The sequence below is a fragment of the Protopterus annectens genome, chromosome 12.part0, assembly GCF_019279795.1.
Source record: "Protopterus annectens isolate FY-2018-M chromosome 12.part0, PAN1.0, whole genome shotgun sequence".
In the NCBI taxonomy this organism is placed as follows: domain Eukaryota; kingdom Metazoa; phylum Chordata; order Ceratodontiformes; family Protopteridae; genus Protopterus; species Protopterus annectens.
The window spans coordinates 1,439,490,575-1,439,503,558 of NC_056746.1; positions in this window are offsets into that span (position 1 = coordinate 1,439,490,575).

The following is a 12,984-nucleotide window of genomic DNA, read 5'->3' on the forward strand; positions in this document are numbered from 1 at the left end:
GGAAATGATGCATCTGTTTTCTGCAAAGGTCATTTAACCCCTATGAAACAAGATGATGCCGCCGACAAGTTTGGAATTCTGGATGTAAATACTCAGCAATCTGAGGATCCAGATTGTTCAGAAGGAAACAAGAAAAGAAAGAAAAGAGTTCACAACAAATATCAAGGAAAAAAAGAAACTGATTATAATGTCTGTAAAGTAAAGAGAATACATACTAAGAAGGACACTGGTTTGTTATGTAACACACAGGTTACAGGCAATAAGGATATTTTTATATCAGAAAACCTTTAGTCTACAGAAAAAGGCATCATTTTTCCACAAGAGAACTTAGAAAAAAGAGGCAAGGGGCAGGTGAAAAGGAAGAGAAGAACTTTATTGTAAGAAAAAAGAAGAGAAAGACAGATGTTGACTACATGGCTCAAGCTGTGGATTTACAATACCAGCTGGATGAAAATTTAATACAGAATGAAAACAGTGGGATTAATAAGACTAATGGTGATGAAGTTCTATCCTTCGTAACAATTAGAGCAGATGTTACTGTATTAGAAGATGAAGATTCTTCAGAACTAGCCAGCAAAGATATTCTTGTAAATCGAGATTCAATTACTACAGGAACTGATACTTATATCTGCAGAGAAGATAATGAACATCAAGTAGTGTTATGCTTGCCAAAAATAGAAGATGTGAGACCAGCCTTGGAATGCCTGTTTAAGGAAGTATGGATCCTGTTTTAGTCAATTCTGCAAATCACCTAGAGGGAGGATAGTCGGGTCACTGTGAATGAAAATATTTTTTTAGTTACATACCTACATGGAAAAATGTCCTGTTTTAAAAAATGAAAATGTGTAGAGCATCCAAGTCTAGTTTTGGGCGCTTGTGTTCAGACAGGATGGCATGCATTTGTCAAGATAAGGGATGAGAATTTTTGCAGCAGATATTTTGCAATATTTGACAAACAATAGACAGAATTTTTTCAAGGTCAAAATTTAACAGTTCATGGATAGCAACATTTCATGCATCTCTGATGGTTTTTAATACTAGGAGCATTAATTATAAAGTTCTATATTGGAAAATTTGCTACATTCCTAAAAGATTGGTGTTGTTATTGTTTGTGAAACATGGTTTGTGAAACATGGATAATGACTAGAAACCAGTTATGTCAGGGTATAAATGTTTTTACTGTAACAGACATTCCAACAAAAAAATCAGGTGGAGGTGTTATATAGGGATTAAAGATAGTTATGAGACCTGTGACTATTACATGTTCATTGATAACACCAATACTATAGACTGTGTAACTGTGACAATAAAGACAACCCTGGAACATATAACAATTGTTGCAGTGTACAGACCACCAAAATCAAGTGCAGATGACAGAGGAATTCATACATTTCTTGCAAGAAACACAGGAGGGAATAACAATATTAGCTGGAGACATAAATTTACCAGAAACAGACTGGAATAATATTGATTAAGTTTATTAATTGTTTAATTTTCCCGCCCAGAGTTGTATTTAAACAGCATTGTTTTTTAGTGTAATTCATCTGATGAAGCGTAGAGGAGTCTACGCGAAAGCGCTCATCCTTCTTTCGTTAATAAAGAATTTGTCTTTAGACATTTTCGGTGCCTATTCATCATTTACATCGTGGTGAGACCATCAGTTTTCTTTGTGGATTGTTCTTCAGTTTTTTTACGGGTGGTCTTTCTGGCAACACAGCACCAGGTTTTTTGTGCATTTTACTACTTGGTTCCTCAAGATTTCTACTGTAGCTGTTTGCACACGATGGAACCAACAGAAGTTGAACTTGATTATCGTCCGGAGGCGAGGGATAAATCACCAAAATGGGAAATGTTATTACATCAAAATCTAAACCCTTTATTGGCTCTGGACTTGTCAAACATCAATGTTCCGATTACAGTACAAACAAATGGTGAGAACTTGGGTGATTTTAACACTTTATGTAAAGAACTAGAAGACGATTTGTATAGACTGCAATGGTATGCATGGCAGAGACAACACCTTGAAGCATGCCTACAATTTCGTGTAGTACCAAGAGACATGCGGGTGTTCTGCATGCCAATTTATGGAAATAGCCACCCAACTCTGTTAAAGAAATGGCAAGATCTAAACATAGAGTTGGGCTTTAGTTATATGAGGCTACTTCTTGATTATTTTTCACCACTTGAAAATGATTTGTGCACTAAAATAGATTTAACTTGCAAAGACATTTCTGAATGCTTCACCTCTGAATTTTGTTTAAATAAAATTGACAATATCTACATGCAGGTTAACACTTTCAGTGAGAGACTGAAAATAACTTAACAACGTAAGTTATTACGAGATTATAATGATTTTAATTTGGGCCAGATTTTTGTTTGGCCAAGAGCTAATAGTAATCAACATTTGAATGGCCACTTGATCAATGAATCGTCATCACAGACCAGATCTTTGGAGAAAGCTGTTCCTAGGCAAGACCTTTCTACTTTTTCAACAGTAGTTAGTAGTATGAGGCAAGTTGATACTACCTTGGATCCAGCACCTGTTAACATTCCTCCGGTTAACCTTGACACTTTTTTAGATACTCCACCCCCAAATCAACAAGCTTTTGTAAGAAAACAAGGGGACTGTCCATTGGGAGCCAGACCTAAAGCTCCCAATCAAGATAATCAACGTTTTTTACCTTACCATATAAAGCAATCCATTTACACAAGGGGTCGTTCGAACAGTCGAGGACCCAGGAAGAGGAAATACTCGGGGGAAAAACAAGGTGTAGTGAGAAAGACAAGAAATTGACTGATCTAATTTTCAACCTTTCAGACTATGTATTGGAAGACTCAGATATAAGTTTACTTAATAGAGGCCTGAACTTTGTTCCTGCCAGAATAAGTGAACTAAGTGAGACTTTAATTGATCTCCGGCTTTTTTGTCACTCTGTTTCCCTGAAGTTATTTTTTAAGGAACATGCAGATCCTGGTATTGACATCAAACAACCAGATCTCTGTAAAAGAAAAAGTAGTTTTATTCCTACTTTACCCTCTAATGTTGATTGCTTCCTAAAGTTATGTGAAAGAGATTTTTACTCTGGCTATTCCAAGAAATGCAATAAGTTTTCATATTATAATCTCACTGTTAATGAGTTTGATTCTTTAAATAGATTGAGATGTACAAGAGATTTAACTATAAAACCCGCCGATAAGGGAGGGGGAATAGTTTTATTAAATACCTCAGACTATGCAACTAACATGCTATCTCTTTTGTCTGATGACAATACTTATAAAGAGATCACATCTGAGGAGGTTATTAGGATTATTAAAAAAGTGCATGATGAAATTTATGACTTACTCATGTGTAGGCAAATCAACAAAGAGACCTATGACTATCTTTTTATTGAATTCCCAAGTACACCCATCATAAAAGGGTTACCTAAAATACATAAGGGTGTTCTACCCATACCTATGAGACCTATAGTCTCAGGTGAGAAATGGGTTACATCCACCATTTCTAGCTTTATTGAACACCTATTGAGACCTATGGTTAACAAGATACCCTCCATCCTTAGAGATACATGCCAACTATTAGAAGATATAACAGGCTTAGATCTTGACGTAACAGCCCACAATCATTTGTTAATTACGTTGGATGTAAAAATCTTGTTTACGTCGATACCCAATGAATATGGACTACAAGCAATAAGAGAGCTACTTGTTGGCAACTCTGACTTTAGTAACAACAAGCAAATTTTGATTTGCCAATTGTTAGATACAGTCCTATATAACAACATATTCATTTTTAATGATAAATGCTATCTACAAAAATGGGGGGTTGCCATGGGCACCCCCTGTGCCAACACTTATGCTAATTTAGCGGTCCACCATTGGGAAAAGAACTTTCTTTTCAATAATAGTTGGTATGAGAGGGTTAAACTTTATAGAAGGTTTGTCGATGGCATCCTTATTGTTTGGGAAGGTACTCAAAGAGAATTTGAACAACTCTTTACATACTTGAACTCTACCACCACTTTTCTCACTTTTACTATGGAAATATCTAATAAAAGTATTAACTTTTTAGATGTCACTTTAACAATATCAGATAGGGGTCTGATTGTTCCATCCTTATATAGAAAAAGTAGTTGGAAGAATAGCCTTTTATCTTATGATAGCATGCATCCCAGGCACATTTTTCCTGGGGTAGTTAAAAGTCAATTTGTGAGGTTGTCTAGAATTTGTAAAGATTGTACTACATTGAAGAATGAAACAGATAGAATGGAGAGTTTGTTTTTAGATAGGGGCTATGATCCCAGGCTAGTGAGATACATTAAATCAAAGACAATAGGTCCAATGATGCATCCTCCAGGCTCAATTAAAGTCCTTGAAGGAGCTCATAGTAATAGATCAGTAAATTATTTTAACAATAAGAAATTATCTTATTTTTTGAAATATACTAGTGATGTAATGTTTGTCAAAAAAGTGATTTTTAAGAACTGGAATGTTCTTACCATGGATTTGTCCACTAAAGATATTGTAGGCCACACACCGAGTTTTATGTATAAAAATAGTGACAACTTAAAACAGATCCTTTGTAATGATCGAAACCACGTTAAATTGTTCTTGAATAATAAGCTAGGCACATACCCATGTAACCATTGTACTAGATGCACATATATCACCACGATGCAAACTTTTGAACATCCTACATTGAACATGTTTTTTTCACCCAAGTTCTATGCTACTTGCAATACAAAAAACTTAATCTATTTAGCAACATGTAGGAAATGTGATGTGTTTTATGTGGGTCTTACCAAGAGAAAATTGACAGATAGAATCTATAACCATATATATGATATACGTAAGGGCAATGAACTTAATGCCCTAGCCAAGCATATCTTGGAAAATAAAGGTCATCATTTTTGTTTTAGAATTCTGCAGGTTGTTTCAGAAAGTTTCAGGGGAGGTGACAAATTGAATCAACTTGCAACGGCAGAACTCAAATGGATCCTGAGACTGAGTGCTCATATGTCTCCAGGTCTCAACAATTACGTCACAGTTAAACCTGTATTGGATAGTAAGAGACCCTGATAGACATTTCCATCTGTCTCTAGTTTTCCATTTCAGGCATCTGCCACACTTCCCTTAGTTCCATTTTTTCATTGTCCTTTGTCTTCTTTCCCAGTGAGCCATATTCTCTTGTTGAGTTCATGGTAGGGTCTAGCTTATTTATTTATTTATTTATTTCATTTTATCAATATGGACATAAGTTGTTAGTCACTGCATTTATACGTATATATTCTTTCGTTGTTTAGATTCAGGCCAGCAATATATTTCTATTCATTTTATTGTTGTAGTTAATAACAGAGCTTTTGTGGTTTATACAGTTAACTGCTTTTGATAGGTCAGTTTTCATTGATCACTTTTAGACAAGCTCCTGACTTTTTAACTCAGCTTTTCATCAATATTTTTTATAAAGGTAGACTTCAAGATGCAGATTTTGAGTATGTCATATATTTCATTCTGGTCATGTACTAATCATTATATCATAGTCATGTTGTTTGTATGCCTGCATAGTCTCTGGGATTATCAAAAGTCTCTTCTATTTGTTTTGATGTTATTATTCCATTAAATTATGGATTAGGTTCCATATTTTTATATTTTTATATATTTTTTTTTTATATTTATGTAAAATCTTTATATACCTTAGTTAAATTACGGAAGTGTTTCACACTCTGTTTCAAGTTCACGGGAGGGTCTAGTCCATTTGTTTTTTGAAGCCTCACCAGTGTTATTTTAAAGACACGGCTTGATGTAGTTGATCACCGCCATGAAGCGATAAAGCGTTTTGCTACATTTTAAGAAGAAGATAGCATTGTTTCACTGCCTCAATGTCGGTGAATTAAATAAATTACATATTTACATTTCTTATACAACAAGCTGTTTTATGAATGGATGACTGTCTTAAGGTTGTTTATAGTTTATTATGCTTGGTGTCTTGTTTTATAACAGTAGTTTCTAGTTGCAGTGTATATGTTTGCGGGTATTGTTCCTGTGGGTTTGTTTATGTGCTTTCACTGCTCTATAGCATTGGGAGAGCAGATTTGATGTGACTGTGTTGTTCACATTAGTTGTCATTGGTTTTTAATTAACAATTAAGTTTATTAATTGTTTAATTTTCCCGCCCAGAGTTGTATTTAAACAGCATTGTTTTTTAGTGTAATTCATCTGATGAAGCGTAGAGGAGTCTACGCGAAAGCGCTCATCCTTCTTTCGTTAATAAAGAATTTGTCTTTAGACGTTTTTGGTGCCTATTCATCATTTACATCGTGGTGAGACCATCAGTTTTCTTTGTGGATTGTTCTTCAGTTTTTTTACGGGTGGTCTTTCTGGCAACACAGCAACAGGTTTTTTGTGCATTTTTTGTGCAATATTTTATTTGTTTGAAGCTGAATATGGATTCCTTAAATGAGTATGCAATTAATGATTTGCTAATGCACAAATACCTTGCACAGTGTAATAAATTCTATGCATATTTAAAGGTAACAGCTGATAACACTGGTGATCTACGCTCCATGTGTCAAAAGTTGTATGATTTGCTTAGCATTGTTAGAAGTAAATCTCGACTTAATGATGATGATTGCACATGTGCAATTGGCATGGCTTGGAGAACTGTTGTATCATATATTAATGACTGGACTGATGAACTAAATAATGTTAGGCATAGAACAAATAAAACACATTTGGGAAATGATGCATCTGTTTTCTGCAAAGGTCATTTAACCCCTATGAAACAAGATGATGCCGCCGACAAGTTTGGAATTCTGGATGTAAATACTCAGCAATCTGAGGATCCAGATTGTTCAGAAGGAAACAAGAAAAGAAAGAAAAGAGTTCACAACAAATATCAAGGAAAAAAAGAAACTGATTATAATGTCTGTAAAGTAAAGAGAATACATACTAAGAAGGACACTGGTTTGTTATGTAACACACAGGTTACAGGCAATAAGGATATTTTTATATCAGAAAACCTTTAGTCTACAGAAAAAGGCATCATTTTTCCACAAGAGAACTTAGAAAAAAGAGGCAAGGGGCAGGTGAAAAGGAAGAGAAGAACTTTATTGTAAGAAAAAAGAAGAGAAAGACAGATGTTGACTACATGGCTCAAGCTGTGGATTTACAATACCAGCTGGATGAAAATTTAATACAGAATGAAAACAGTGGGATTAATAAGACTAATGGTGATGAAGTTCTATCCTTCATAACAATTAGAGCAGATGTTACTGTATTAGAAGATGAAGATTCTTCAGAACTAGCCAGCAAAGATATTCTTGTAAATCGAGATTCAATTACTACAGGAACTGATACTTATATCTGCAGAGAAGATAATGAACATCGAGTAGTGTTATGCTTGCCAAAAATAGAAGATGTGAGACCAGCCTTGGAATGCCTGTTTAAGGAAGTATGGATCCTGTTTTAGTCAATTCTGCAAATCACCTAGAGGGAGGATAGTCGGGTCACTGTGAATGAAAATATTTTTTTAGTTACATACCTACATGGAAAAATGTCCTGTTTTAAAAAATTAAAATGTGTAGAGCATCCAAGTCTAGTTTTGGGCGCTTGTGTTCAGACAGGATGGCATGCATTTGTCAAGATAAGGGATGAGAATTTTTGCAGCAGATATTTTGCAATATTTGACAAACACTAGACAGAATTTTTTCAAGGTCAAAATTTAACAGTTCATGGATAGCAACATTTCATGCATCTCTGATGGTTTTTAATACTAGGAGCATTAATTATAAAGTTCTATATTGGAAAATTTGCTACATTCCTAAAAGATTGGTGTTGTTATTGTTTGTGAAACATGGATAATGACTAGAAACCAGTTATGTTAGGGTATAAATGTTTTTACTGTATCAGACATTCCAACAGAAAAATCAGGTGGAGGCCCTTTTGGAGGATGCTTGTGTCAGCTGGAGAGTCGATTATGGTGCCCAGTTTGCAGTCATCTGCGAACTTGGTCTGTCACAGTCCTTCCGTGTTGGCCTGTACCTCCGAGAAATATATACCGAACAAGAGAGGTCCCAGGACTGAGCCTTGTGGGATGCCACTTGTAACTGGTTTGGAGTCTGACATGGCTCCAGCAATTCTAACTATGTGGGTTCTGTCCTTGAGCCAATTTGAAACTCATCTAGTGACATAGGGGTTTATATTTAAGCTGGTGAGCTTATCTATAATGCCCGAGTGGGGTATTGTATCGAAGGCTTTTGCGAGGTCCAGGTACGCTGTGTGGACCACCTTCCCCTCATCAATGGCCTTGGTGACTGTTTCAAAGAAATCGACCAGGTTTAAGAGGCAGGATCTGCCCTTAACAAAGCTGAACTGGGTAGGATCCAGTGTCTGTAGGTCCCCAATATCTTTATTTATGAAGTCCATGATGATCCTTTCCATAGCCTTGCAGACCAAGCTAGTCAGGCTTATGGGGTTATAGTTTCCAGGATCCGTTGAGGCACCACCTTTGTGGAGAAGGATCACTGTTGCTGTACGCCACTCTTTGGGTACATATCCTGTAGTAAGGCTGAGATTGAACAGTAGTTTTATGTTTGGGTTTAGCTCTTCTTGGAGTTCATGTAGGACACAGCCTGGGACACCGTCTGGTCCCATTGATGCTGTGTTTTTTGCTTTGGAGAGGATGTCTCTTACCTGAGCATCTGAGATGTCAGGAGAGGCAGCACTCTGCTGGGATAGATATTTGCCCTTTTAGTGGGGAGGGGGGGGGTTGCGCTGAACCTGTCAGCTAGGATGTTGGCAATGTCTGTGGGTTCGGTGTATTTTTTGTCATTTTGGACTAATTCTGAGCATATCTGGGAATTCCCACCCAGGTTCCTAACATAACTAAAGAAAGCCTTGTGGTTATCCTTAGTGTTTTGTGCAATTTTTCTCTCGAAGCTGGCCTTAGACGATTTTATGACTGCCCACAGTTTTTTGCTAATACTGATCAGAGATGCCTTCCCTTTTTGGGATTTTGCTCTATCATGTAGTAGCTTCCTCCTTATATTGTATAGTTTGTTTATGGCTGGGGTCCACCAGATAGGAGGTCTGCCTTTGGAGGATTGGGTCTTGGTTTAATTTGGGATTGCATGATCCATGCATTCCTGAAGGTGTTCATAGAATGCATTTATAAAGGATTCTGTGGTCTGGGCCGTATTTTCCACAGGCCCGGGGGCTTTGAAGGATTCCACCTCGGTTTTGAGGAGTGTGAAATTTGCTTTAGAGAAGTTTTTCACTGTGGTTTTATGAGCAGGGGGTGGGGTCGGGATGTGAATATCCAGTGAGATTAGTTTATGGTCTGATCGTACTAGTGAGGGATACACTTCTGATCTGGAGCATAGAGTCCCCATGTTGGTGATGATCAGGTCCAGTATGTTTTCCCCTCTTGTGGGAGTGGTAACAAGTTGTTCCATAGCATTTGAGTTTATAAATTCTAGAAACCTTTGGGCTAGGGTATTGGAGCTAGAGTAATGCTCCCAGTCTATGTTTGGGTAGTTGAAGTCACCCAATATAATAGTGTTTGGAGAGACCTTCATATTTTCCAGTGTTCTCAGGAAGGCCGAGTGGGGTTCCTGGGTTTGGGAGTGTGGTCTGTAGCAGGCTATAAACTGGAAGGCAGTTTTACCCACTGTTAGTTGCACATGGATAGTCTCTGATGCTTCGTGCTGTGCCACCAACCTGGAGGTGTGGGTATCTTTGATGAATATTGATACTCCCCCTCCTTTTGTGATTTTTTTGGGGCCGAAAAACATGGTATGAGGTATAACCTGGTAGTGCTGGGGTGCTCTCAGGAGCCTTGAACCAGATTTCTGTTACTGCACAGATATCGATGTTCTCCATGCTAAGGAGAGATTTGAGTGCGTGCATCTTGAGGTTTAGACTTCTGGCGTTGAGTAGCATTACTCTTAGTTTCTTATCCCTTGTGATACCTATGGAGGTGGGTTTGTCTTTTGAGCCTTGCCTAAAAAAGGCACTATGGGGGGTAGCAAGAGCCTTTGCCAATATCCGAAAGCCCAGGGGTGACAGGTGCAAGCCGTCCCTAGTGAAGCATTGTGGCTTGTCGAGAATGTCATCCCAGGCTGACAGGCATTGGATCCCCTTTGAATGACACCAATACTTAAGCCAGTTGTTGAAATTGATCATCTTGTCTTCATATTGTGGCATCATTCTTGGTGAGGGTAAGATGCTACTCAAGGTCAGGGTCATACCGGCCTGGGCTACATGCTCAGAGAGCTCCTCTATGTCTCTTTTCATGTAGTCCAGGGAGGTATGTCTCAGGTCATTCACACCAGCATGGACAATGACTGAGTCATATTTGTACTTGCCTTGGAGTGTCCTGAGTGCTTGTGTTATGTGGCGGATCCTAGCGCCCGACAGGCAGCTCACCGTGACCTTCTCCTTGTTCAGCATGGTGAGCGGGACGTCAGTGATCCTGACGATAGAGTCACCTATTACAAGTGTATCAGGTGTGTTGTTTAGCCTTAAGGGCTGTGACTGTTCAGCACACTGGCTTTGTGAGCTATGTGTTGCACATGTTTTGTTTTGGGGTAGCGGTTGCTTGGGTGTCTGCTTTGGAGGTCTCTGCTGCTTAGGCAGATTTTTATTTAGAGCCTCCGAGTATGTTTTTGTGTGTTTATGTGTTTGGTTTGCTGTCGTGGTAGGTCTATGTGAGACTGGAATTGTAGTGAGTGTGGTTTCCTTCTCCTCCTGACTGGTTATGCCAGTATTGAGTTGAGAGCACTTAGCCTCCAGTTTGGCTATATGGTTGCATCTCTCACATGTGTTGGAATTTGTTGGGAGGAGGAGAGGGTTGTCTGTGTACATGAGGCAGTTGTAACATTGCCTCAAGATTCCCAGATTCACCAGCTGGACCGGAGAGGAGATTGACAACTGACCTTTGGACATGCTAGAATAATACTGGGAATTCCTTTATAATTGAAAAAAAGGGCCAATGGGGAACAAGGTACTCAAGGGGAGTTTGTGAGGGTGTAGTGCTTTTAATTTTTTAGTGCTGACTTAGTGAGCAAGTGCCAGGTAACTTAAATGCAATGTGTTACAGGTAACTTAAATGCAAAAACGACAAACAGTAACTTTCTTTCAAGTGAAACAAGGAAATAAGTACAGTAAGCAATGCAGATATCACTAGGGATCCACAGAAGCGCTGAAAAGCCGCGTTTTAGTTAGAATTAGCATTTCAGGGAAATAACAAGCAAACAAACAACAAGTATATAAACAAAGCTAGATTCAGCAGGCCTGGATCTAGTCTATGCTAGAGCAAACATGGTGTACCAATTTCAGTAAGAAACAGTTCAAATATGCAGGCACTATAAGCCTTTAACCAGAAATTCCCAGCTCAGAAGGGCAGAGTCCAGCCTCTTCTCCCACAAGAGTGCAGACCTTCTTTTATATCTACAGCAGCACACAAAAAAGCATGCTGGAGAGACAAATGTATTACCCACTGGCTAACCCTATCTCTGGCACAGACTTCCCTTGTGACACCCTAGTATCCTTCAGATTAACCTGGATAACTGAACTAATATAAACAGATTTACTGCAGGAGTGAACTGTTTTGCCCTTATTGAGAAAGGGAGTGAGCACAAGGGCAGGTAATGTTAATCTGTAAATGATTTTGTGACTTAAATATTTGTATTTCCTATGCTGATCGTAGTTACATCTGGCATATACTTTACTACTTAATAGGGCATAACTAGTTCATACTCTATACTTTACTATGTATCTTGGATAACTAGTTCATACTCTATACTTTACTATGTATCTTGGATAACTAGTTCATACTCTATACTTTACTATGTATCTTGGATAACTAGTTCATACTCTATACTTTACTATGTATCTTGGATAACTAGTTCATACTCTATACTTTACTATGTATCTTGGATAACTAGTTCATACTCTATACTTTACTATGCATCTTGGATAACTAGTTCATACTCTATACTTTACTATGTATCTTGGATAACTAGTTCATACTCTATACTTTACTATGTATCTTGGATAACTAGTTCATACTCTATACTTTACTATGTATCTTGGATAACTAGTTCATACTCTATACTTTACTATGTATCTTGGATAACTAGTTCATACTCTATACTTTACTATGTATCTTGGATAACTAGTTCATACTCTATACTTTACTATGTATCTTGGATAACTAGTTCATACTCTATACTTTACTATGTATCTTGGATAACTAGTTCATACTCTATACTTTACTATGTATCTTGGATAACTAGTTCATACTCTATACTTTACTATGTATCTTGGATAACTAGTTCATACTCTATACTTTACTATGTATCTTGGATAACTAGTTCATACTCTATACTTTACTATGTATCTTGGATAACTAGTTCATACTCTATACTTTACTATGTATCTTGGATAACTAGTTCATACTCTATACTTTACTATGTATCTTGGATAACTAGTTCATACTCTATACTTTACTATGTATCTTGGATAACTAGTTCATACTCTATACTTTACTATGTATCTTGGATAACTAGTTCATACTCTATACTTTACTATGTATCTTGGATAACTAGTTCATACTCTATACTTTACTATGTATCTTGGACATTCCCTAGTCAAAGTGTTTACTTAACTGTTACATAAGGCATGCCTTTGTTTGCAGCTCATACTTGACGGCTTACCTAGGAAATGCCTGCCTTATAGTATATATCTAACTACATACATAGGACATGTTTTTACTACCTACTGGGGTATGTCTTACATAGTATATACACCCTTGTGTGCTAGAATACTGATGTATGACAAATATTTTGTCAAATAGCTGTCATCAGATGGCTTTTGCTCTAGTTTTACTCCCCTTTTTCTTCTACTGAAATGTTACAATAGTAACATCTATATAAAAATTCTAAATATTGCTTCTTCATTTTGTTAGCAGTAAATTTGCATTGAAAA